This window comes from Callospermophilus lateralis, unplaced genomic scaffold, assembly GCF_048772815.1.
Source record: "Callospermophilus lateralis isolate mCalLat2 unplaced genomic scaffold, mCalLat2.hap1 Scaffold_72, whole genome shotgun sequence".
In the NCBI taxonomy this organism is placed as follows: domain Eukaryota; kingdom Metazoa; phylum Chordata; class Mammalia; order Rodentia; family Sciuridae; genus Callospermophilus; species Callospermophilus lateralis.
Genome location: NW_027515276.1, coordinates 6,517,656 through 6,542,242, shown reverse-complemented (window position 1 = coordinate 6,542,242; position 24,587 = coordinate 6,517,656).

Sequence of the window (24,587 nt, the reverse complement as noted above, 5' to 3'; positions counted from 1 at the left end):
AAAGCTGCGTCTTCATCTCTGTGATCTGGTGGACATGGTTTATAATTTTCCAATAAACATGAAGCAGCAGTGCTGAATTCTCTCTTGTATGTAAACTGTGGCCACTGGGGGCTAAGTGTCTCCCCATATGGACTGCGAAGCCATTTCATCATCCTCCACTTTTCCTAATGTTTCTTCCTGCTGCACTCGGAGTTTGGTATTTGCTTCACGAAATACAAGGAGTTCAACTGGGACACAGTGTTGCTGCGAGTTCTGTCACGTGTGGTGGATCAGGGTCTGCAGGAGAATGCACCAACAGGGCTTGTATACCACATAGGATGCCCCCTTGACCATAGCAACCTGATTCTGAACATTTCACTGAAACCTCTCCATATAAAAAGTTGCCTTTACATATAAGGGTCTGCTGGCTGCACCATGTCAGTCACAAGCCATTTGGAAGCCAATGGCAGATCCACATGGCCCCACCTCAGATGTTTTATCACACATTTGCTCACCACTGCTCTAGGCCCACTACTCAGCAGGATCCAAATTATTGAGATCTCTGTTCTACACCATTTTCATCAAAACCAGTCAATCAAGGCACTGTCTGGTACACTCGTGATCAGCAACAGGACATCCAAATGTTCTTCATTGCCACCTTGTCATTGGAATTTCAAAAATTTCATGGTATTTATCTAGCCAATTTTCAATAATGAAGTTGGAAGCACTATGGCTTTCAAATCATTCAGGAATCATTCAATGGTGAGGAAGCTCATTTCAATGAAAAAATTGAAGAACTCTCACAGGCAAGGCTTCCCAAAGAGTGGCCTAAAAGTCACATGAATCCAGGCCCATCGAGGTCTACAATTGAGGTCCATGTGTGTTTTGACTAGCAAAGATGGCTTCCAAGTCTTTCAGAAAAAAATAATGTGATATCCTGGCTGAGATTCCCAGTGCTCTGTGGAAAGCCACCCTAGGACTAGATCTCAGTTTCCAACGGAGACTCTCATGCATGGCCTCCTAAATTCTTAACACAATTCATGGCAATACTTCTTTGATGATTGATCCAGAACTGAGTGTTTAAGGGGAATGACACCAGAGTTCAAGCCCAGGTGGATCCAGTCATCTCTTCCAACTGCCACACGAACGACTACAATTAAAACCAAAACACTTCCACATGGTCCTCACCTTCTTCCAGAGAGACACTCATCATTACCTCTGGCTGGAGTTTTTCATGTGGGACGCATCCCAAGAGAGTGTCCAAAATAATCTTCCTTGCCCCTCATTTGCCTAAAGTCAGGGTGGCATGGTCACCCTTCCTGTGAACCTGGAGTGATCCAATAGGCCTGCTTCTCCAATTTGAGGCCTACTGACTCTCAGGGACAGATTCTTTAAGTGATTTGGAGTCACAAGAAAACACAAGCACCTCTGCAGTTCTTCAAAGAACTCATTTGACCTAAAGGATCCCTATTCTCACTTGATAGAGGTCAGAATCCTAACAGAGGAAGGCAAGAGATTCATCAACAATGACAGATTTTTGGCCATTTTGGTTTTGATTGCACACATGGAATCTATCTTTAGATCCATCATGTGCTGAGAATCTAAGCCACAACCTCATACAGGGCCAAGAGGCTGATTTAGACACATCCTTTTACAAGCAATTAAGCAAAGAGCCACAGGTGATGCCCATTCATTTCCATTTGAAAACTGTTTTCTTCCGGCTTCACAAAGGGGTGGCCTGAGGCAAAGACCTTCCTGACATTCAGGACAACAGAACCATAGGTAAGCAAATGAACCAAAGCAGGGTTTCTCCACTGAGAATTTCCGGGTCACACTGATATCTGAGTTTTCTAAGATGTTCCCATTCTCTACAGCTATCAAGTATATGGACATGTCTCAGAGCTTGGAGGTGGTACATATCTTGGAAACAAAACCATGAGACTATTCTGGAGAGTGGCCAGAATTCAGGAAGAAAACAGGAACTTAGGAATTTAGTAGGTGTTGCCCATCCATAAGGCAAACCAAAGTCCATTCTTCAATTAGGCAGGATGAATGCTGGGAAGTTTTCTACTAGACAGGACACATCCTTTGATGGCTTCTCTTTTCTAATGTCTACAACCACGGACACAGTGGGATACTCAGACTTAGAAACACTAGCCTTGTCAAACGACTTACTAGAAACAGTCCACTCCAACCCAAAAAAAACTGCCTTTCCTACCTATTCTCAGAACATGAGAGAAAAGCACAAACTCACTGAACACCCACAAAGGCACCTCCTTAACCCAAGTAGGTCTGTGACTATCCGGAGTGTCCTCTAACTGGTGGGCCATACTATGTTCCCCTGAAATGGCCTGTCCTTTCTCAGATCTGGTCTCCTTGGCCAACACTGTGAAGTTGTCAGGAGCCAGCGGTGAACCAATACCTGCTTTCTCAGGAAAGGCCCCTCTTCAGAGCTCTTCTGCCATTTGACAATCCTCATATCAGTCGGTACCAAGGAAGACTGAATCTGTCCTTTATAAATCCAAACAAGTGAGACCACTGGGACTGGGACTGGGACTGGCTCTGGGTGCCTGGCTTCCTTCATCACAATTTCAGATTTTTTGATCACCAAGGAAGAGAGGTGAGGTCACTTTCTTTAGGAACTGAATGAGGTCACTACCTTGGCCACCACTTTGTCCTAACAGTTGCTTCGAAAGGTCCCATGAAATGGAGGCTGCCCCTACTTCCTTTGACACTTTCACAAGTTAGAATGGTATATCAACCATAGGCACCTGTAAACAGCTATCCACACAGGCATGGTTTCATCAGTTCTCTACATTAAGAAAGGAGAGGCTGATTCAGACACATCCCTTCATACTGACCCTGTTGTTTGCCATGGAATATGACTTTTCCCCTCTTAGGTCCTTCATAGCTGCCTGCAACTTCTTCAGGGTATAATTTCTGCATGGTCCTTTGATGTTCTCAGCAGGTGGAAGATCACGTACATTACTGTATTGTAAGATAAACTCTGTCTCAGCTCTTCTGTAAAGTTAGTTTGAGGGAACAATGTATGGTTAGGCTTAATAACATGTTTCATTTGAGTTAGGAATCATTCTGCTTAATGAATAATGGTATTGGGAACTTGCGATATTTACAAGAATATTTTGGTGAAATATAAGTTTGAAAACAGAAATCTAGATAAGATTTGAATCCAGGAAGGGCATTGGGCTGTTGATTGGGATACTTAGCTTTGAATTATGTTCTGCACAGATGTCTCAGATAAATCAATATACAGTGGCATAGGACCTTGTACCTTGGATGATTGCTTGTCGAAGAGATCATCCAGTCAAAAAGGGATAGTCTTTAGGATTAGGAAGATAGTTGGTATGTTAGAAAAAAGAGTGAGTATAGGATTTGGACCAAAAGTTCTTTAGCAATAGGGTTTCGGATAAAGAGTGAATGTAAATGTCAGCACATGTGAAGAGTCAGTCACAATGATGAACTGTGGAAAATATGTAGGAAAGCAGATATCAATAGGAAATCAGGCAAAATATAAAGTGAGTGATAGGATTAGTCATTTTCAACAGGGTTGAGGTTGAATATATTATCTTAAGAAGAAACAAATATGTAGTCACCAATAGGATTGATTTGAGAGCGTTAGGCAACCTGGATATGGATGTGTTTAGTAATCCATGCTCACTTTCCATTTAGGCTTTGGTGAAAGGTTAATAAAATAGGTACTTGTTACTTACTGTTTTTCTGTGTGCTTAACAAAACACTGTTGAAGTCTTGAGGACTGTTTGCTAATCTTGTTTCCAGAATGTGCTGTCCCCAACTGCCAAACTGCAAATGTATACCCTCACCCGTTTGCACGCAAACCACCCACTTGCCCTGACCCATCAATAAACTTCCCTCCCTGCCCTCTCCAAGGAAAGCATATAAGCTCTGCTTAAGCTGTTCTCATTGCTCTCTGCTCTATTCAAGTGAGCTCTGAGCCCCAGAATGCTGGACCCATAATAAACCATTTACTGTTGAAGGAGACATTCTCTTGGTGGTCTCTTCCTCCGATGCTTGCCCGACCTTTACATCTGGAGGCACCAGCAAGATCCGACAGCGGCGGATGAAAGATCCCCAAGGGGCTCCTTTCAGGGTAAGTAAGGGAACTCTTTTTGGTTTTAGGTTTCAGGTTAGGGCTTGGAAAAATGGCTATGGGTGATGAGCGTGAGCTCTCTCTGACAGAGGCTGACATACGTGTCACAGAGCCACAGGCCACGTCCCTGGGGGATGCCCCAGAGGACTCAGGAAATCGAGGAACAATAGTCTCCTTGACTCAGTGATATTTTGCTTCGGATTCAGTATTGCCAGCCCATCAGGTTTTGCCGGCTACTCAGGCCTGGCCTCAGTATTGGACGTCCAATGCCTGACTTTATTGTCTTGTCTTGTCAGTGTAGTGTGTCGTTGCTTTCACTGTTTGTGTATCTCTCATTTTGGAACAGAGAACTTCAACACCTCTCTTCCTGACCCTTGATCACTGGAACAAAGTCCGCTTAAGGGCCCAGAATCTTTCTTTTTCAGTAAATCGCTGGACCTGGCAGACCCTCTGTGCCTCAGAATGACCCACCTTTGGAGTTGCATAGCCCCTAGAAACATCTACGTCCCACTAATTCGAAAAGTCAGAGATTTTGTATTTCAACTGGGCCACATGGACATCCAGATCAACAGCCATATATCTCAACTTTGCAGGACCTCTGCAAATCTCCTCCTCCATGGGTGAAGCTTTTCCTTGTCTCTGCCCCTGCTCTTACTCCTTCCACCATGATTCTATCTCTCAACCCTCTGCTCCTCCTCCTCCACCCTCTCTTCTCCCTGAGTCTCAAGACTCTACTGGACTCTCCTCGCCTTCTTATCCGCTGCCCTCGTCCACCAAGCCCCAACAACCTCTAAGTGATTCCCCTGCTGCTGACTCAGCCTCTCCGCCACTGGAGGAAGCTAGGCCAGCCCAGCGCCCACCAAATGACTCCCCCTTGTCACACACACAGCCCCTCCTTCCCTGGAGGAAGCTGGCCCGGCTAAAAGAACTCAAAGAACTCCCTGGCGTTTTCACACCTGCCTACTTGGGATGACTGCCAACAAATCCTAGGGATTCTCTTCATGACAGAGGAACGAGAGAGAAACTTTCTGGAAGCTAGAAAAAAATATCCTCGGACCAGATGGGTGACCAACACAACTTCCCAACATTATCAAAGCCGGCTTACCCTTGAACTGACCCAACTGGGACCCCGACACCTTTGAAGGTAGGGAGCATCTGTCCACTTATTGCCGGGCCCTAATAGTGGGTTTCCAACCGGCCGCTAGCCAAACAAATAATTTGGCCAAGGTAAGAGAGATTATTCAAGGGCCTGATGAATATCCCTCTATGTTTCTAGAGAGAATTATGGAGGCATATAGGAGATATACTCCTTTCGATCTTCAGGCAGAGGATCAAAAGACATATGTCATGATGGCCTTCATTGGGCAAGCTGATCTGGATATTAAAAGAAAGTTACAATACTTAGATGGATTACAAGATATGACTTTGAGAGATTTAGTCAGGGTATCCGAGAAAGTATCCTATAAGAGAGAAACAGAGAGAACGAAAGGGAGCAAAGGGAGGATGACAGATGAAAAAGACAGATGAAGGTATTAACTAAGGTCCTGGTCACAACAATAAATAGGCCAGAAATTAAGAAACAGGGAGACAAGAAGCTATACCTGGGTCCCCACCAGAGGCCACCCTTGTCCTCAGATCAATGTGCCTACTGTAAAGAAAAAGGACACTGAGCCAAAAAGTGCCCTAGAAAGAGACAGCCACGCCAGACAGCCTTTCTGACTCTGGAGGTTGACTGAGAATGTCGGGGCTCAGATCCCTTCCCCGAGCTCAGGGTAACTTTTGAAGTGAAGGGGACCCCATAAACTTTGAAGTGGATACAGCAGCAGTATACTCAGCCCTTAAGGCCCCATTGGGCCCTCTATCAAATAAAAGGTCTCTAGTTCAAAGGGCTAACAGCAGTAAATATCAGACTTAGACAACTAAGAGGACCATGGACATGGGGAAAGGAAAAATCCAACATTCCTTCCTAGTAATCCCAGAATGCCTGGCACCATTGATGGGCAGAGATCTGCTCAGTAAGCTCCGGGCCAAAACAACTTTTAACCCCGAAGGCCCCAAAATGAAATTTCTAAATCCTTCATTAAAAACTCCTATAGTCATGGCTTTATAAATGTCAGTCGAAGATGAACATCCACTTTTCACACACCCCAAGAATGATCAAACAGGCAAGCTACCCCAGAAATGGATAACAGATTACCCAGATGCCTGGGCAAAAATTGTTGGGTTAGGCCTAGCCATGAAACAACCTCCAAGAACAGTGGAGTTAAAAACCTCAGCCTCCCCAATCAATGTCAAACAACATCCTCTGAGCAAAAATGCTAAAGATGGGTTAAGGCCCCATATTCAGAAATATCTGGCTTTAGGGTCCTAAGGCCCTTTCAATCGGCCTGGAACACTCACCTGCTACCAGTAAAAAATCCAGGAACTGGTCACTATCCCCGTTCAAGACCTAAGAGAGATCAACAACAGAGTGCAGGACATTCACCCCACGGTAAATAATTTGTGCAATCTGCTTATCACTCTGAACCCTGAGTAAAAATGGTATGGACATAAAGATGCTATCTTTTGCATGCCTCTGCATAAAGACAGTCAGTTTCTGTTTGCTTTTGAGTGGGTAGACCCAGAAACCGGAACGTATGGTAAACTAACATGGACTAGACTCCCACAGGGGTTCAAAAACTCCCCCACTATCTTTGATGAAGCCCTCCACAGAGATGTCAACAACTTCAGAACTATGCACCCCGAAGTTACCCAGCTTCAATACGTGGATGACCTGCTACTGCAGCCAACACCAAGGAAAACTGTGAGTCTGGGAACCAAGCACTATTATGTAAGCTTGCTCAACTCGGGTATAGAGCTTCTTCCAAAAAACCCCAAATTTGCCAGCAAGAAGTAGTCTTCCTGGGCTATTCCCTTAGAGGTGGTAAACGTTGGCTCACTGAGCCCAGAAAACAAACGGTTGTGCAGATACCCCCCCCCCCCAGCAGCAGACAACAAAAAGAGTTTCTTGGAACTACTGGGTTTTGCAGGTTATGGATTCCTGTGTTTGCGTCCTTAACTTCTCCTTTATACCCGCTGTTAAAGGGAGATGCCCAATTCCAATGGACCCCTGAGCACCAGCAAGCTTTTGATAACATCTTACTACACTGGCACTGATCTCCTCAACTTCACTGAGCCAAGCCTGCAATTTCAGAAAGCCCTACACTACGTTAAAAATGTACATCAATTCACACACCTTGGTCCAAAGAAACTGCAGGCATTCCCGAAGGATCAAGAACAGAGTTTTCCACTAACCGACTCACAGCGAAAGGACATAACTGAACGGGTAACAAAACCCTGTCCGTTCTGTCAATAGAACAATTACCCTTCCAAGCTTCCTGCAGGAAAGCACCTATGAGCAACCAGACCAGGAAATTCTGGGAAGTGGACTTTACTGAAATTTAGCCAGCAAGGTATGGACTTCAATATCTCCTAGTGTTTGTAGATATATTTTCAGGATGGATTGAAACCTTCCTCACAAAAAAAAGGCACAAATGGTGGTAGAAAATCCTGAAAGATATTTTTCTATGATACGGCCTACCTAAGGTAATAGGGTCTGATAATGGACCGGCGTTCATGGCCCAGGTAAGTAAGGGGTTAGCCAGGATCCTGGGGATAAATTGGAAGTTACATTGTGCTTATAGACCCCAGAGCTCAGGTCAGGTTAAAAAAATTAATAGAACCATTAAAGAGACCTTAACGAAATTAAGCTTAGAGAGGGCATCAAAGATTGGACTATGCTCCTGCCTTATGCACTGTTTCATGCAAGAAATACTCCCTCTGTTTCTTTGTGTAACCTCACCTCCTATGAAATTCTCTATGGGGCCCCTCCTCCAGTAAGGACCTAATCACAACTCTAAGACCTACCGATCCCTTCCACACCCCCTTGCTTGACAAACTTAAAGCTATTGAAAGAACTCAGGGATACCTGTCAAAACAGCTGGCCACTGCCTACCAACCTGGTGAAGAGGAGACTCCACATCGATATCAAAAAAGAGACTTCATCTACATAAGATGACATCAGGTGTCATCCCTGGAACCCCGCTGGACAGGACCATACCAGGTGCTACTTATAAAACCTACAGTGGTAAAGGTAGACGGAATCACTTCCTGGATCCTAATTCTCATCTCAAGCCTGCGCCCTGTCCAGACTCTGGCTTGAAAGTGGAAAAGACTGGTAACCCTTTCAAATTGCATATTTACCATGTCGATAAGGCTATAGACTCTCCCCTTGGTCACCACTAGTCCTAACCATCATCAGCCCATTCAGCAGCGATGGCTGATCACAAATTCTATTAGACAAGAAGTATGGTCTGTCTCACATACAGCCCCCTTAGGGACCTGGTGGCCAACTCTCCACCCAGATATTTGTCAGCTGGGTATACGTCTTTCCAATTGGGATATCTCTGATGAAGAGGATCCCACTAAAATTCCATTAAATTTCTCCCGTACCATAGATAATGGAAACAAACATTATGGATGTAGGGACACGCAAGCCTGATGCAGGTTGGCTAGCCTAGATTACTATGTTTGCCCGGTGGACTATCAAAGCCACAAACAACCACGGCTGTGTGGGGGAAAAGCCGTCTTCTTCCGTAAGTCATGGGGATGTGAGCATACAGGGGCTGCCTGGTGGAACCCAAACTCCTCATCAAATTCAGTTCACAGCATTGGCCATATTACCAATTAGACAACCAAAACCGATGGCCCCCAGAGGGGTCTCTAGATCCTCAAATTCTGTGTGACTATTTCAACTTCGGCAAGTGCTCAAAAGGATTGAAGAAAATTCCCCTATGTGTAGGCCTTTTCCCTCCTTTGCTCACATCACGAAATATGTTTCTCCAATAGATCCTTCTGCTCCAGATTCTCTGCTGTCACTCTCACATCAACAACCTGATTTCTCCCCTCCAATTACTAGATCAAAACCCCAAACCTCCGCTGGTTCTCAGACCATTGCCCCCATGCTGAGGCAGCAGGTACTGAGGTACCCTTCCACCCACTCACTCCTCTCTTCTCCTGTCAGTGCCCACACCGGGTCCCACCAGGTCCTCTTACCAGCTAACCCAAAGCTCAAACCAGCTGAGGAGTGCCCTCAGACGCCTATCCAAGATGTAATGAAAATGGACTTTAAAGTTGCTTTGTCATCACTAAAAACAGGTTACTAAGAATTTAAAGTCCCTCACAGGCTTTTTAGATACTCATTCCCGTCTTCCCATCTGCTCTACCTGTTCTACTGCTCAAGTTTTGTTGCCAGGAAAATCCCAAACCCTTTTCCCATTATTCTTTTATATCTCTTTTTCCTCATTCTCAGAACCACAGAACTGCTCTCACCCCCCGCCTTCCCCGTCTTCCCCTCTGTACCAGGCCCACAGAAAAATCTTAAATGGCCTTCTCCAGAAGTCTTCATCGTGGCTGACTTTAGGACTTTCAGCAACAAAGTCCCTATAAAAGAGTTCAGTGTAGATAAACTTCCTCTTTTCGTGTTGCTCTGTTATACTTGGCCACTGGCTGGAAAAATCAGCCCTTCTAAGCTAGACACCCCCTTACTAGTTTTTCACAAAATATGTGAACAAGGCCTCTGGCCTTGAGCTGAGGCTTCCAGAGATGGCTACATTTCCAAGATAAAGAAGTTACCAACTGGGCTCCATGGTAACAGCTGGCAGGGAGAAAATAAAAGAGAAGGAAAAAGCTCTCCCCCTCCCAGGTGTCCTTAATAAGTTATCTTACCCAGAGAAGAGGAAAATAAAAACAGAACCAAAAACTGCTTTTTGTGAACTTCTGCAGACTGTGAATTTTGGAGTCTTTTCCCTTACATGTTTGGTACAAAATTCTGAAACTACCTAAACTTGGGATTCAGGGGATTAATTGATTACAACAGAAGCAATGCCCTCTATATCCGGTTGCAACCAAATAGGACTGTTTCCCTGTCTTTGGTGCTATCTTAGGTGCCTTGCCTTGTCCATACCTACAACAGTATAATTCTATATACTTAAACATTGTTTATTCATAAAATTATCAGCAGATGTGATTAATTATGTAATGGTGCAGATGTTTCCCCGAGTGCTCTATCATGAGGCAGGATCATTTAAATTTCAAATAGGGGGGCATACAACCCGGTTCCACTGGCAACCTGTATCCTTCACTTTAGCCATCCTATGAGGAATAGTAGTTGCTGCAGAGAAGGGCAAAGGAACCACTGCCCTAATCCATGGGACACAACAAATGACCCAATTTGAAGCAGCAATAGACCAAAACTTAAAGATATTAAAAAACCACCATCACAGCTTTACAAGAATCTTTAACCTCTCTCTCTGAAGTTGTTTTACAGAACAGGCAAGGGTTCGACCTCCTTTTCATGAGAGAAGGGGCCTTTGTCCTGCATTGAGGGAAGAATGTTGTTATTATGCCTACCATACTGGAGTTGTAAAAGAATCTATGATTAAATTAAGAAGACACATTGAAGAGCATCAACAAGAGAGAGAGGCCCAAAAAGGGTGGTTTGAGTCTTGGTTCACAGAGTCCCCCTGGGTAACTATGCTTTTATCAGCCCTGGCCGGTCCATTAATAATCCTCACATTATTGCTAACTGTAGGACCCTGTTTGCTCAACTGTGTAGTTTCCTTTCTCCAAGCTCAAATTGGACAAGTTAAACTTATGGTAATCAGAAATCAATATACCACACTAGCAGACATAAAATGTGACATCCTCAATGATCACTATTATGATTTAATGTAACCAAAAGAAAGTGGGGAATGAAAGGTAAATAAAATAGGTAATTGTCACTTCCAGTTTTACGGTATGCTTAAAAAAACACTGTTGATATCTTGAGAACTGTTCGCTAATCTTGTTCCCTGAATGTTCTGTACCAACTGCAAAACTGCAGAATGTACTCCCTCACCCATTTGCACGCAAACTGCCCACTCGCCCTGACCCATCAATGATCTTCCCTCCCTGCCCTCTCCAAGGAAAGTATATAAGCTCTGCTTAAGCTGTTCTCAGGGCTCTCTGCTCTATTCAAGGGAGCTCTGAGCCCCAGCATGTTGGACACCCATAAACTTTTGGCTGTTGCATTAGACAGTCCCTGGTAGTCTCTTCCTCCGATGCTCGCCTGACATTTACATTGGTAAAATAATAAGTGTGACCATTGCTTCTGTGTCGAAATGTACAAATTATTATTGGGGGTACAAATAGGTGTACCCTGTGATATGAATATAGAGATAATGCATGAATAGACAATACTGTGAATAAATAATATAATAGATTCCAAATTTAATAATGGATTCAATTGATATCTGAAAATATACAGGAAATCTTATATTGATATACATACATTCATTCCAACCAGTTAAACATCTAAACGTTATATTAGGATTATGATTTATCATGAAGAGTGTGTGAGTTTTGCTTCAAAATTGATTATGGAAGTTGAAAATAATGTGTTTGGAAAGAAGTCTCATGAAAAGACCAGACAAGAAACCTGGAGGAATCCATGTGTTCTGAAGCAGGAAGTTATTGAAAGTGAAACAAATGCCTATAAGTTTGCTAACTTGTGGATGAAATATATATCTTATGATGTGCATAAATTGAAGAAATAGTAATGTAGCAGTGTTGAATAAAAATGAATGTCAAAATACACATCATGTCCCATAGTAATCTACTTGCATTGATGTTAAACTGGGTCAGTTACTGTACAAATTTAGTATTTGTATGCAACGTTAACTAAAGTTAGTTTTCAGTACTGGTAACAAATATGTATTTCAGGTGGATGAATATTTCTGAGAATAATCTTGTGAATACTTGATTATAAATCCATACACATGAACATGAATGAATTTAGGGAGTGTATATAAGACACATATATTTCATATTTTGAAAAATCTGGAGAGTATATATATATATATATATATATATATATATATATATATATATACACAAAAAACATACATGCAGAGACATTAAATTACCAATATATATGCCAATCGAAATTTATCATGAAATATATATCATCCACAGATGCAAAAATATTTATTTTACTGAACATGGATTTATGTTTAATGTTGTTCAACTAGGAAGCTCACCCATAGGTTGAGTTTTAAGTTCCAACAGGGTTTAGGAGGAGTGATCTCTTCTCATAATTTGTATCTGCCAAGTCCGCCACCTCACAAGAATGTACATGTGATACCAGGTAGGATTCTATATGTGCATATAAAAATACATGTTCTGAATAGGCTACAGGGAAAGGGAGACAGGAATTTATATATTTATTAACTTTAAAAACACAAGGAGAACTATTTCAATTAAAAATTAACTAGATTTATAACACCTACCCTTCATAATGCAAATGGCAAGTCCAAATATACACCATGCCTCCTTTGAACTGCTTGTATTTCTATTCTGTTTGGGTTAGTTTTCTCCATCATATTAGGATTAGCAGTCAGAGTCTAGTAGTTTATGAGTTAGTGTCAGGGACTAAGTATTTCGAATGGAAAATTGGAAAATGAATCCAATGTGTATGCATATATGTGCTACACAAAAATCTTCCCACTCTCATCCACAACAATGCCTTGACATTAACTTCGCCCCAAGTAAGACACAATTAGAGGAGAAGAGTTAGAAAATCTGTGAATGCATATGTGGAATGGAATATACTCAGGATTTCACAAACTTGGAAGTGGTAGAGCAGTTTCCAAAAGTAAGGCACATGGTAAACACTCCACAAACATGGAGTTCTGCTGGCCTAAAGACTTCTTGATAAACTGCCTCTGAGGTTGGGCACTTGAAATATATGTTTTTGTCAGTAGCTTTAGCTTACTTTCTAGTGAGACCATCAAAGCTGGGTCTGCATCTATGTGACCTGGAGGACATTGTTTCTAATTTTCCAATGAACATGAGGCAGCAGTGCGAATACTCTCTTTGTAGTTAAACTATGGCCACTGGGAGCTAAGTGACTCACCGTGTGAACTGTGAAGCCATTTGGTCCTCCTCCACTTTTCGTGGTGGTTCTTGCTGCTGCACTGGGACTTTGGTATTTTCTTCATGAAATACAAGGAGATCAACTGGGACACAGTGCTGGAGGGTGTTCTGTCACGTGTGGAGGTCACGGTCTGCATGTGAATGCACCAACCAGGATTCTATCCCACATGGGTTGCCCCTTTGTCCATAGCAACCTGATTCTGAACATTGCCTTGAAATCTCCCTATACAAAAAGATGCCTTTACATGGAAGGTTCTGCTGGCTGTACCATGTCATTCACAAGCCATTTGGAAGCCAGTGGCAGATCCACATGGCCCCACCACACGTTTTATCACACACCTTCACACCACTGCTCTAGGCCCACTAATTTGCAGGCTCCAACTTACTGGCATCTCTGTTCTACACAATTTTCATGAAACCTAGTCAGTCAAGGCACTGTCTGATACACTCATGATCAGCAATAGGACATCCAAAGATTCTCCAGTGCCACATGGTCATGGGAATTCCAAAAATTTCATGGTGTTTATCTAGCCAATTTTTTGAGGATGAAGTTGGAGGAACTGTGGTTTTCAAAAACCATTAAATGTTGAGGAAGCTCATTTCAATGAAACTCTGGAGAACTCTCATAGGCAAGGCTTCCCAAAGAGTTGTCAAAAGGTCACATGAAGCCAGTCCAATTGAAGTCTACAATGTGAGGTACATGTGTGTTTTGACTCTCAGCTATGGCTGCCAAGACTTTAAGAAGAAAATCATGGATTATCTTGGCTGAGATTCCCAGTGCTCTGTGGCCTTGATCTAAGTTTATAAGGGCTACTCTCATGCGTGGGCTCCTAAAATCCCAACAAAGCTCATGGCAATACTTCTCTGAGGTCAGTTCCAGAATTCAGTCTCTATAGGGATTCACACTAGAGTTCAAGCCCAGGTGGACCCAGTGATTTCTTCCAATCGCCACACAAATGACCAAAATTTAAACGAAAACACTCCCATATGGCCCTCATCTTTTCCACATAGACACTCATCATAACCTCTAGCTGGAGGTTTCTATGAGGGGCGCTGGACAAGACAGTGTCCAAAATAAGCTCACTTGCCCGTCATTTGCCTAAAGTCAGGGTGGCCTGGAAACCCTTCCTCTGAACCAGGAGTGATCAAATAGGCCTACCATTATTACTGTTCCACTTCTCCAATTGGAGGCCTACTGACTGTGGGGTTTAGATTCTTCATGTGGATTTGGGTCATGAGAAAACCCAAGCACCAATGGGCTAGACTCTGAAGGGCTTTGAAAAACTCATTTGACCCAAAGGATTCCTATTCTCACCTTATGGAGGTCAGGAAACTTACAGAGGAAGGCGAGAGACTTCATCCATAATGAGTACTCTTTTGGCCATTTTGGTTTTGGATGCACACATGGCATCTTTCTTTAGATCCATCAGGTGCTGAGAATCTAAGCCACAGCCTCACACAGGGCCAACAGGCTGATTCAGACACATCCCTTTCGAAATCAATTACTCAAAGAGGGACAGGTGATGCCCATTCATTTACATTAGAGAACTGTTTTATTCAGGCTTCACAACGAGGTGGCCTTAGGCAAAGACCTTCCTGACATTCAGTGCTATAGAACAATAGGTAAGCAAAAGTCCCAAAGCAGGGTTTCTCCACTGAGACTTTCCTGGTAACATTGATATCTGAGTTTTCTGAGATTCTCGCCATTCCCTTCAGCTATCCAGTACATGGCCAAGTCACAGAGCTTGGAGGTGGTACCTATCTTGGTCACAAAATCATGAGCCTATTCTGGAGAGTGGCCAGAATTCAGGAAGAAAACAGGAACTTAGGAAGATTTCAGGTCTTGCCCACAATTAAGGCAACCCTCTGTCCTTTTATAAATTGGGCAGCGTGAATGTTGGGAAGCTTTCTCCTAGACAGGACACATCAATTGATGCATTTTCTTTTGTAATGTCTACACCCACGGACACAGTGGGATACACAGACATAGAAACACTTGCCTTGTCAAATGACTTAATAGAAACAGTCCACTCCAAACCAAACAAACCAACTTTCCTACCTATTCTCAGAACATGAGACAAAACCACAAACCCACACTCATTCCCACAAATGCACCTCCTTCCCCCAAGAAGGTCTGTTACTAACCGGAGTGTCCTCTGCCTGGTGAGCCATTCTTTGTTCACCCGAAATGGCCTGTCTGTTCTCAAATCTGGATCCTTGGCCCACTCTGTGAAGTTGTCAGGAGCCAGCTTTGAGCCACCACTACCTGCATTCTCAGGGAAGACACCTCTTCAGATTTTTTCTGGCATTTGACCATCTTCACATCTGTAAGTACCAAGAAAGACTGACTCTTTCCATGATAAATCCAAAAAAGTGAGATCTCTGTGACTGTTACTGGGCCTGACCCTGGGTGCCTGGTTTCTGGGATCCCAAGTTCAGAGAGTTCCATCACAAAGAAGTGAGGTAGGTCACTTCCTTCATGAACTGAATGAGCTCACAGCCTTGGAAAACACTTTGTCCTAACAGTTTCTTCCTAAGGTCCCATGAGATGGAGGCTGCCCCTACTTCCTGTGACACTTTCACAAGTTAGAATGGTATATCAACAATAGGTACTGGGGGAGAGATCTCCACACAGAGTTGGTTTGGTCCATTTTGTCTACATTAAAATGTGAGAGGCTTATTCAGACACATCTCTTCACCCTGACCAGGTTGTTTGCCATGGAAAATGACTTTTGCTCTCTCAGGTCCTTCATAGCATTCTATATCTTCTTCAGGGATAATTTCTGCATGGATCTTTGAGATTCTCAGCAGGTGGAAGATCCCCTATATTCCTGGATTGTAAGACCAACTCTATCCCTGCACTGCTGTAAAGTTAGATTGAGGGAACAGCGTATGGTTAATGTTAATATCATGTTCTATTTGCGTTAGGAATCATTCTGCTGGATGAATAACGGTATTGGGAACCTGAGATATTTACAAGAATATATAGGTGAAATATAAGTATGGAAACAGAAATCTAGGGAGGACTTGAAGCCAAGTAGGACTTTGGGCCCTTGAGTAGCATACTTTGCTTTGAATTATATTCTGCACAGGTGTCTCAGATAAATTGATATACAAAGAAATAGGATCGTATACACTAGATGATTGAATAACATACAGAATATACAATAAAAAAGGGATAGTCTGTAGGATTAGCAAGATAGTCAGTAGGTTTAGAAAGAAGAATGAGTATAGGATTTGTACCAAAAGTTCTTTACAAATAAGGTTTCGGGTAGAGAGTGAATGTAAATGTCAGCACATGTGAAGAGTCAGTCACAATGACGAATTGGGGAAAATATGTAGGAAAGCAGATATAAATAGAGACATTAGGAAGTCAGTAAAAGTATGAAGTGTGTAATTTGTTTAGACATTTTCAACGGTTTGAGTCTGAATATATAACCTTAGGCAGAAACTAATATGTTGTCACAAATTGGATTGACTTTTGAGAGCATTAGGTAACCAGGACATGGATGTTTTTATTAATCCATGCTCACTTTTTATTTAGGCTTTGGTAAAATCATAAGTGTGACCTTTGCATTTTGTGTCCAGAATATTATTGTGATAAAATGTATATGTAGATCAGGTGACTTGAGTATTTCTTCCACCATTTCTGTAGCAATATTTTGTAGATGTATAAATTACTATTGAGGGTACAAATAGGTGTACCCTGTGTCTATGAATATTCAGATAATGCATGAATAAACCATACTGTGTGTAAATAATATAACTTGCTCTACTTTAAATAATGGATTGAATTGATATCTGAAAATATAAAGGAAATCTCATATTGATATACAATCATTCACTGCAACCAGTTATACATCTAATGGTAATATTATGGTTGTGGTTTATCCTGAAAGGTGTGTGAGTTTTGTTTCAAAAGTGATTATGGAAATCAAAAATAATGTGTTTGGAAAGAAGTCTCATGAAAAGAATAGTCAAGAAACCTGTAAGAATACATGTGTTCTCAAGAAGGAAGTGATTGAACATTATATATCATACTATATATAATGTGCATAAACTGCAGAAATAGTAATGTACCAATGTTGAATTAAAATGAACATCAAAATACACATCATGTCCCATAGGAATCTACTTGCATTGATGTTAATCTGGGTCAGTTACTGTAGAAATATTAGGATTTTTATGCACCATTCACTGAAGTTACTTTTCAGTACTAGGAAAAAAGTATGTATTTAAGTTGGATGAATATTTCTGAGAATAATCTTGTGAAAATTTGATTATAAATCCACATAAATCACAAAACATTATAAACACAAAAGTCACATGGACATTAAAATGTAGCAATATATATGCCAATTTAAATCCATCTTGAAATATATATCATCCACTGATCCAAAACTATTTATTTAATGAACTTGAATTTATGTATAATGTTGTTCAGCTAGGAAGCTCCCCCATAGATTGAATTTTCTGTTCCAAATCAGTGTTTAGGAGGAGTGATCTCCTAAATGTGTATGCAAATATGTGCTACACAAAAATCTTCCCACTCTCATCCAGAACAATGCCTTGATATTACCTTCACCCCAAGTAAGACACAGTTGGAGGACATGAGTTAGAAAATCTGTAAATACATATCTGGAATGTAAAATGGTCAGGAGTTCACAACCTTGCAGGTTGTAGAGGAGTTTCCAAAAGTAAAGGACAGGCTTGATAGACCCAACCTGATCTTTTATTAGAATTGGGAGCCATCTTGCCAGAAAGCCATGAAAAGATAATTTGGGCTTTACTATAAATTACTGCAAATTCTGAACCTGCTTGGAATGCCTGTCCGTGCCTTGAACTCATCCATGCCTGGCTCTCTGACCAGATAACAGTGCTCTCTGAAACATTAGTGACACCTAATAAATATTGGCCTTCCCAGGCCAGACAACGACCCTCTCTGAGTCTCTAATGGTCCTCATAATTTCTGATGTTGCGGCCAGCAAAAAAAAATGTAAACTACCATCAGTGTGATGCTTTCAAAGTTCTGTTATCTGTAACCCCCTTTTTGTGTAACTTTCTGGGCTATATAGCTGGGCTGTAGGAAAGGTGGTGTTGCTGTCTTGTTCCCGCCATTTTTGGAGGGAGAGGCAGCCTGGCCAGTTTTAATAATAAGCCTGCCTTAATTTGATTTTAATTGGAGTCACTGGTCTTTTCTTGCATCCTATTCCAACATTTTGGAGTTCCCCAGTGAGATGACCCTGCCCGACCAGATCACAAGACCAGACTGTTGAAAATTCTGAAGCTGGCCTTCCCTCCAGGGCTACGGGCTGGGGAGCCACTCTAGGGGGTGCACAACTTGAGATGTTCCAAGGCCTTGGAGTGAGCCGTCGGTCTGTGGAGCACTGCAGTGAACCACCGCACTGAAACTATTAGCAAGTACCTGGTGGAGGAGGCCTCCATAGGTAAGTGGCACCTTGATAACATCTTATATCTGGTTAAGGGAGATCTCTTCTAATGACAGAGAGGTGGCCTGGGGAGGCTCACATTCACTCCTGTCCAGGATAGTAATGAGAATCGTTCTGTCCTCTGTTCCGTTCTGTAGGCAATTCCTCTGGAAGGTTAGAGAGGTGCCGAGGGACACGCATGCGCTCCTACCCCAGAGCTTTAGCAAGACGTTGAATTGCTCATCTGTTTTTCTGTTTTGGCACCGGGATTCTGTTTTGTTTTTTTTTTTCTTTGTGTGTGTGTGTTTTGTTCTGTGTTCTATATGTTTTTTGTTTGTTTGTTTTTGTGCGTTTTGTTTTGTGATTTCTGTGATAAAATCTTAAGGATATTGAACGTGAAAATGGGTAACAAAGCAAGTAAGCCTGACACCCCTTTGGACTGTGTTTTAAGGAACTGTGATGAACTTTACCACCATTTGTTAAGCAGAATGAGAGAAGCCCCTAGCTGGCTGCCTGGAGCACACCCAGTGCAGATGGTAATGCCTGCTGGGGAATGAAGAACTGAGTATTTCCCAGCATCTGCCGAAGCCATGTTGCTTCAGGGAATTTACTCCTTCGTTCCCTGCACTGCAAGGATAATGCCACCTCTGTCTTCTTAAAAAAAGAGAAAAACAAAAAGGGGACACTAAATGCAGTAAAGTCGCCATGGAGACACTTTACTTTATATTTCAGGTTGCTCCTCTGTGAAAACATTTGGTCCCCTTGTGGGGACATCTGTGGTGCCACTGGAGAAGGAGATTTTTCTCTTATTTGCTCTGTTTTAAAGGGTTCTGTCTGTCAGCCATTGTCTGGAGTTCATTTCTGTCTGTCTTGTGCCTTTTTACTAGCCCTTTAAGACATGTGCAATAATGTGTTAATATTATAAATTGTTTCATGGAAATGATCTTAGCTGAATGTGTGTCTAAATGATGATGTTTCATTGTACCAATCTGGTATCTGAATGGGTTTTTGAAGCATTCCACAATCTTGCAGTTAAAAGTCGGGTTTAGGTATTTGTTTAGTTCATGGTTTCAGATAATTCATGCCAGAGAACTTAAATACTTAGGATGGAAAACTAAAGAACTCTACTTCTAAGTTGGCAAGTAACTTCCCAATCATTCAGTCTTTTTTTCACCAATTTTAAATTAGGTAGCCTCGGAAAATGTCACGGTGTGTACCAGTGCATTAATTTGGACAAGGATACTAAATCATAGTATGATATCTGTTGACAAAACAACTTGTAAAGATATAAAATTTTGTGAATTGTATCTTAAACTTGTATCATAATTTTCAACATCCTAACATGAAAATTATGGTTAAAATATCTTAGGCCTAAGGTTTCTGCTCAGAATAGCCTTTTTTTCCTTCTTCTTCCAGACCTCAGCCACGACTTATTTTGAAATGCAAATGAAAGAAGCCTGTAAGCTTAGTAGGAGACTTATTTGAGGCCTAAGGGAAAAAAAAGGTAAATTTTATGGTATTTACTAATTACTGGCCAGTCATTTTTCTAGGACTCATAATTTTTTCCTTAGGTTCTTTATTTATTTTTTGAGCTCATGATTTTGCTCCTACAGACCTAGGTTAATGTTTTTCTGATCAGTAATATTTTGACCAACTGTGGAATTTTTAAATCATTGCAATGGAGATTTCACCTGTGAAAAGCTACAAGGCCTTCACTTTTATTATGTGTGCACAATTTGTTATGTGTTGTATGTCTATATATATATATATATATATATATATATATATATATATATATATATCCATATATCATATATATGATACAAATTAACATATATAAGGAGCACTCATATTAAAAAGAACTCATAAAAACAATTTTAAAAAGTGGATCCAAAGATCTTTAATTCACGTGATTTAAATGTTTCAATTTAAATTGGGTAAACAGATAAATATAAATATCTTTAAATTTAAGCTTACAAGTTTTTCTAGGTGTTCAAAAATCTAATAAACTATTAATGTCTACAAAAGGTCTAATATGCCTTTGTTCCAGGACTTTTCTTTCAATCAAAAAAATGGTTTACAGTGTTCAAAAATTTGTCTAATATTTTGATAAATAAGTAAAGTAAATTTGATATGGGATTACTCATTCATGAGTACTTTTGTTTGATATCTGATTGATATACTAAGAACTGTATAAGTTTGTACTAAAGTCTGTATAAGATTGTAAAAATCAGTCATGTGTAAAGAGACAAAAATTTCTTAAACATAAGTTTACCCATAACATTAAGTTTATTAAGATTTAAATTTTCTAGAGCAAGCAACCATAAAAAATAAACAAATGTTTAAATAAGAACTGTTATTTTAGAGCACTGTACTGCCATTTCTTTAAAAGCTAAACTTGGTTAATGTAGAAACATCAATGCAATTGTGATGCTATTAATGTGCTCATATTTTCCAGTTATGCAACTCTATAAGGTAGAAACTTTAAAAGAGCATTATATCAAGCAGGTGTTCTGAAGTTGTATGGTAAATAAAATATATATTGGGGATTTATTTACCTGTTATCAATAATATATGTAAAGTTTTATGTTACTTTTTACATTGTGGAACAATTTAAATGTATTTTTAAGTTAATGAGACCCTAATCTATGTAAAGGTTAAAATCTTTCAGCCGTACTTTAATTCATGTTTTAAATGTAATATCATATGGTGTGAGCTAATGTTCATGTGACCTCAAACAATTCATGTAAACTTTGTAAAATGATATTTAAAAAAAAGATCAGCTTGAGAACTAAAGCATTTAAGGTTTATAAGGAGCCCTGCTTACCTGAGATAAGACTCTGTGTCCCATCTTACTACATGTGAGAATGACTACGAAAGCAGTAGGTCAGATTTTATTTCATTTAAAGTTATGTTCAAATTTTCTTTTCTGTCAAGATTACTAGGATCTCAAAAAGGTGATATAATATATAACTCACCAAAAAATTCAGGGTAGCTATTACATGAACTAAGTATTTTTACTCTTGTTAAAAAATTTTATTTTTTAATTTCTTTATAAGTGATCTAAAGATTCCCTGTTGGTGTTTTACAGAAGTGTTGCTTTAAGAACACAACATGGGTTAATTTAAGAAAATAAGTCATCAACTACAAGACAGACAGAATAATAAGATCCCAATTAATAAAATATAAATAATTATAAACTTATAGACATTAAAGTGCAGTACTCTTAATATATGGCTGTTAAAATTTATTTGCTGGTTGTTTCAGATTAGGATTGAAAATTAAAGTTAAATGAAATGGGCCAAAAAAAAAAAAAACAATATTTGACTCTTGCCCTTTGAGTCAGTCTGAATCCAGGGAACAGGGGACTTCTCTATGAGCTTTGCAACTCTGGGCCACATAACCTCCCGATCAGGGAGATTAATGAGACCACTGGAGAACAGAAAGCCAATCAGTGCATTTGCTACAAAGAGGAGAGTCATCAGGAAAGGGAGAAATCCCTGATGCTTCTGAGGGAAGCCACATGGTCAAGCAAGACCTGAACCCACCTAGCTCAAATTGCACTAGCAGAACTGAGAAGCTGCTCTCAAGTTTCCCAAGGAATGACTCCCATAAAAGCTCAGCTGACTGCTAACAATAGATAGAAACAAAAGTCATTTGACTGCTTCATCTTAAACACTTAGCAAAGACAGTTAAAACCAAAATACAGCCATTCCTGGGCATTTTAAATAATAATAATAATAATAATAATAATAATAATAATAATAATAATAATATTTTAAGGTATACACTTTATGTTAGCCTCCCAAAATAAGTAAAACTGTTGGCTACAAAGACTATCAAGAGGAGCTGCCAGAGGCAGAAGTTTTTAGTTTAAGGCCTACAGATATTCCTAACCTACACAGGTAGGCTTGGTGTTTGCTAGTACGATTATCCAGCCCTGAGTAACAGAATTAAATGTTTCTCTATTAGACACAGAGGTCATACTAGTGAAAGGATTTTGCAAAATCAGATGACATTAAATTATTAAACTGTATATTATGGGGAGGGACAACTGTAACACTAAAAGTTAAATATTAAGTTGACAGTCCTGATAATTGGGGATATTAAAGACTGGTGAGGGTACTTCATACAGTGACATGATCCAGCTACTGCAACATTTATTCAATACTCATGTTTTTTGTTTCTCTCATAGAAGAACCCATCCCCAGATGACTTTACAACCTGTTCTTCCTCAACAAGACTTCAAAAAGAACTGACTTCTAAAAGGCAACTCATATTCCTCAACTGACTTCAAAAAGGCAACTCATGTCTCTCACGCCATGCACACTCATGTCACCCTCTCTCAGCTGAGAAGAAGGCAAAATGAGAGACGACTCTCCACTTACACCAATGGAGCCCAAAATAAATAGACTATCAATATAAGTAATTAATTAAGTCAGGTAATATCAGGGAGACTGGTTTTCGGTGAGTTCTAAAAATTTGGAGACTGTTAACTGAGGGATTAAAATTTCCTCAGTGCTTTTCCACTAACCTATCAAGGATTACAAAGGGACACATAAGAAAAGGGGGGAATGATAGACCCAACCTTATCTTTTATTAAAATTGGGAGCCATCTTGCAACAAAGCCATGAAAAAATCATTTTGGCTTTACTGTAAATTACTGCAAATTCTGAACCTGCTTGGAATGACTGCCCGTGCCTTAAACTCACCCGTGCATGGCTCTCTGACCAGATAGCAGCCCTCTCTGAAACTTTGTCACACCTCATAAATATTGGCCTTCTGTGGCCAGAAAATGACCCTCTCTGAGGCTCTAATGGTCCTCATAAATTTTGATGTTGGGGCTAGCAAAAAAAAAATGTAAACTCCCATTAGTGTGATGCTTGTCAGAGTTCTGTTATCTGTTACCCCATTTTTGTGTAACTTTCTGGGCTGCAAACCTGGGCTGTAGTAAAGGTGGGGTTGCTCTCTTGCTCTCGCAATCTTTGGTGGGAGAGGCAGCCCAGCCAGTGGAAATAATAAGCTTACTTTAATTTGATTTTAACTGGAGTCAGTGTTCTTTTCTTACATCCTGGTCTAAGAGGTAAACACTCCACAAACATAGAGCTCTGCCGGCCTAAAGACTTCTTGAGAAACTGCCTCTGAGGTTGGGTACTTTAAATATATTTTGTTGTCAGAAGGTTTAGCTTCTTTTTTATTGAGACCATCAAAGCTGGGTCTGCATCTATGTGAATGGAGAGCATGGTTTCTTATTTTCCAATGAACATGAGGCAGCAGTGCTGAATTCTCTCTTGGTAGGTAAACTGTGGCCACTGGGGGCTAAGTGTCTCCCCGTGTGGACTGTGAAGCCATTTGATCATCCTCCATTTTTGTGGTGTTTCTTGGTGCTGCACTGGGAGTTTGGTATTTGCTTCACGAAATACAAGGAGTTCAACTGGGACACAGTGCTGGAGGGAGTTCTTTCACGTGTGGTGGGTCAGGAACTGCAGGAGAATGCACCAACCAGGCTTCTATTTCACACAGCTTTTTCCTTGACCATACCAACCTGATTCTGAACATTGCCTTGAAACCTCTCCATATAATAAGATGCCTTTACATGTAAGGTTCTGCTGGATGCACCATGGCAGCCAAAAGGCATTTGGAAGTCAATTGGAAATCCACACGGCCCCACCTCAGATATTTTATCACACACCTGCACATCACTGCTCTGGGCCCACTACTCAGCATTCTCAACTTACTGGCATCTCTGTTCTTCACCATTATCATCAAACCCAGTCAATCAAGGCACTGTCTGGTACACTCATGATCAGCAACAGGAGATCCAAAGGTTCTCCAGTGCCACCTGGTCATGGGAGTTTCAAAAATTTCAGGGTATTTATCTAGCCACTTTTCAAGGATGAAGTTGGAGAAACTGTGGGTTTCAATTCATTCAGGAACCATTTAATGTTGAGGAACCTCATTTCAATGAATGCTCTCGAGAACTCTCAAAGGCAAGGCTTCCCAAAGAGTAGCCAAATAGTCACATGAAGCCCAGCCCA